Raw genomic sequence first — 4,054 nt, 5'->3', positions numbered from 1 at the left:
TGTGTTTTTATAAATTTAATCAAAATAAAAAATAATAATTTAAGAAAAAACCGCGACGCGGCCGCTAGGCGTGGACTACCAAAAAATTTGACAGATATTGATGTTCTATTTTTAAATGTGACGCTGTGTTGATCGTTTTTTAATTGCTTTTTCTAGCCAGCCTGTGATGTATCTGATGTTTAGGTATAAAAAAGTTTTTATTCAGTTCACATAATAATCAAAATTGAAAATGGTATGTATCAATGTCGAATGGTATTTCACGACATAGAACAGATTTTAAGCTCATAAATTAGCTTATTTACATAAATGCGGATAGGTTTACACGGTATACATGTTAGTTTACATACTGATGAGTTGTTAGTGAAAACACATTGTTTCATTGTCGCTTACGTAATGATATAAATCGCTGCATGAGGTAATTCTGTGTTAATACTCATTTTAGGTAAACTAGTCGGTAATTCCTGCCAAGAGGCTAAGTTCTACAATTGGCGGAGTTGCCAAATGATCGACGTATGATACGTTCGTCGTTTAGTTCGACATTTGTTATCGCTGCCAGCTGGTGCTTCCCCCAAATTAAACTACCATTTAACTTGGAGTTATTTTCATTTTATTTACAATAATATCAAGTTGTAAAGATTGCATGTTTCTAAAAGGTCATCTCCAAAAACACTCACTATTGAGTATTCCTGTTTCAGAAGAAAACTGGGCCATCGAAAAGGGGTCATTTAAGGAAAAAAACACCGATTCTCCGAATAACAGTTTCGCAAAATAAAGCGAAACGATTGGAAATGTAATATTTTTATATTTTTTCCTAGTACTAAGTATACGTATTTTAAAATATGTGGGTTAGTTTGACCCTGGACAATGATGTCCCTATTTAATGATTTATTGGTTGCTTTAATTTAATACATTATATTCACCATGAATATAATATCCTCAGTGCAGTAGCAAAAAAAAGGATTTGTCCCACACCGTACATTCATTATTCACAGACGTACAAACTGACTCATTAAAACTGTTATCCGACTCATTTCCCCAATTTAAACAAAAGAACGACAAACAAACGTCAACCCTTCTAAAGTTCACGTTCATTGTGTTAATTAGCAAACAATTTATCGGCGAGCAAATGTGTCACATCAAAGCTCAATAAAGTTACGCTTAGATATCCTGCTGAAGGAAATTAAAATTCCTGGAAAGACCGTACGGCGTACTGCGGCAAACGCAGGGTTACGGGTGAATGTACTTACCTACACAATTTGTTTGCGTACTTAGCGTTATATTTTTAGTTGGGGCTCGAGTAAGTAGGGTTAAACGTGGTTTATTTGTTTGTTTTATTTTGAAGTTACAGACCTAAAAGGTCATCTTCTGTTTATTTCTGAAAAATATGGATATTATTGGTTTCCGCCTTTTCTAAAAATTGTATAAATCCAAAATTTCTCAAGTATGAATGACCAAATAACATGTCCAAATAATATTAGTACCTATTAGCTTCGACGAAACTTAAAATGTAGTTATGTTCACTGAAGAGGCCATCAAACCAACTAATGAAAATGTTTCAGTTTTCCATTAAAATATGTACTATCGTTGTTTGCAATTAATTATTATTTCGATATTAAACTGCATGAGTGGTCATTAATCCTACCGTTATCATTATCATTCATGTTATCATCAAGTGTTAATATTTGTGGCCGCGTTTGATCCATATTTTAATTGCATATAAATGAGATTCTCCAATATAATAAATATTGCGGTTATATGGCACTTCAGTAAAATGCAGCTATGAAATTTTATCGAATGTTTTTCCTTTCTTTTGTGTGTTCACCTATTGTTGTGTGCAGGGTAAAAGACAGTGCAAATCCAATTTGTGAATATAGTAAGGTAAATAAAAAGATATCGTACCTTTATATACTGTATCGCAATTAAGTCCCGATTAGATACAAATCGCCTTCACCTATTGTTTGTCATCTGCTATAATTACCTTATAAGATCTAAATTGTTTATAAATTGATATTTATCTGTCAGTTTCACCTATCATCTTTGCGAATGCTAATATTCTGATACTCAAACGTTTTCATGTTACGACGTGCGTGTCTGGAAACACATTTATTTCTGAAAGGTCAAACGCGTTTGAATGAAGTCGTAAGAAAAGTAGTAGCTACTTGAGTAATATCGAGTGCTAGCTTCCTTACGCGTAGGTATATGTTTACCGACTCCCTACTTACATATGTATCTCTATACTAAAGTAACATAGCATATAAAACTACCTATTGTACATATGTAACTTGGCTATGCTGTTTGGTTTTGAGTGACACGACACACGACATTTACCCCAATCGTTAAATATATAATAACTAGCTTCCGCCAGCGGCTTCGCCCGCGTGGTGTGTTGATAAAAAGTAGCCTATGTGTTAATCCAGGGTATCACCTATCTACATACCAAATTTCAATCTAATCGGTCCAGCCGTTTTTGCGTGATTGAATAACAAACTACATCCATACATTCTCACAAACTTTCACATTTATAATATAAGTAGGATAATAATAGTAAAGATCTGATTTTGTACATATCAATATTTATAAGTACCCACAAACATTCATTTTAAAGTACCTAATTTAGTATCCAAGCTAAACAACGAACTTAAAGAAATAATTTATCCACATTTTTCTACTATAATTAGCTCAGTAAAGTTTGAAGAACCTGCAAAGTTTTTGGGTCAAGTACATGCGTCCCAGATATAAGAAACAGGACAATCTTTCTCTATGTTACAGTGGCTAACAGATCGAGATAAAAATATACAGATTTAATATACCCACTTATGTAGATATGCAGAGAACTAGAGGTATAAAGCCGTTTTATAGTAGACTTATAGGAGCATCATCATCTTCCGAGCCCTTTCCCAACTATGTTGTGGTCGGCTTCCAGTCTAAACAGATACAGCTGAGTACAAGTGTTTCATAAGGAGCCACTGTCTATTTCAGCCAATATCCTCAACCCAGTTACACGGCCAACCAAATACCCCTTGGTAAGAGACTGGTTATCAGAATTTCTGACATCTGACTATCCGTAACAACTGCCAATACTGTTCAAATGATAATCGGAACACATCAATTTATTGCGCCTAACGAAACATGCAAAAACTCGACATAACAAGATGGTCGGTGGTCACCCATCCACTGATTGACCACGCCAAGCGTTGCTTAACTATAAAATAACTTAGCCATGAGCTTTTGGCCAACAAATATGTAGATATAGACATCCTCCGAGCCTTTTTCCCAATCATGTTGGGGTCGGCTTCCAGTCTAACCGGATTCAGCTGAGTACCAGTGCTTTACAAGAAGCGACTGCCTATCTGACCTCCTCAACCCAGTTACCCGGGCAACCCGATACCCCTTGGTTGGACTGGTGTCAGACTTACTGGCTTCTGACTACCCGTAACGACTGCCAAGGATGTTCAATGACAGCCGGGACCTACAGTTTAACGTGCCATCCGAAACACAGCCAATGGTGTCTAAGATATACTTAGAAAGTACATACAGACTTAGAAAAGTTATGTAGATATAGACATGATTATAATATTATGCAGATTCAATATATGCAATGAACTATAAAGCCGTTTTATACCTACAGTCTTACCTAATAATATTCACAGAACTAATTAGGAGCATATTAAGTTCTATAATAGATTCTCGTTTCACCTGTTACTGGTGTGACTAGATGTGTCATAGCAATGTCACTTTGATAGACGAATATATTATTGTGTTGGGTGTAATCTATGGAAATTAAATTCAAATCTATTCAATAAATATAGAAAGATTACAACTTAACGTAACAGAGAAAAAGTGTAATTACATAAAGCACCTTCCCGTATGAAATACCTATGGTACAAATATTATAAAAAATAAAAAAAAACTGGCCAAGTGCGAGTCGGACTCGCGCACAAAGAGTTCCGTACCAGAGCAAAAATGAGCAAAAAAATCACGTTTGTTGTATGGGAGCCCCCCAATATATGTATTTTATTCTAGTTTTCAACTCTCTAACTATCACGGTTCATGA

The sequence above is a fragment of the Helicoverpa zea genome, chromosome 1 (genome assembly GCF_022581195.2).
Source record: "Helicoverpa zea isolate HzStark_Cry1AcR chromosome 1, ilHelZeax1.1, whole genome shotgun sequence".
Lineage (NCBI taxonomy): Eukaryota > Metazoa > Arthropoda > Insecta > Lepidoptera > Noctuidae > Helicoverpa > Helicoverpa zea.
Note: the sequence above shows the minus strand (reverse complement) of the source record.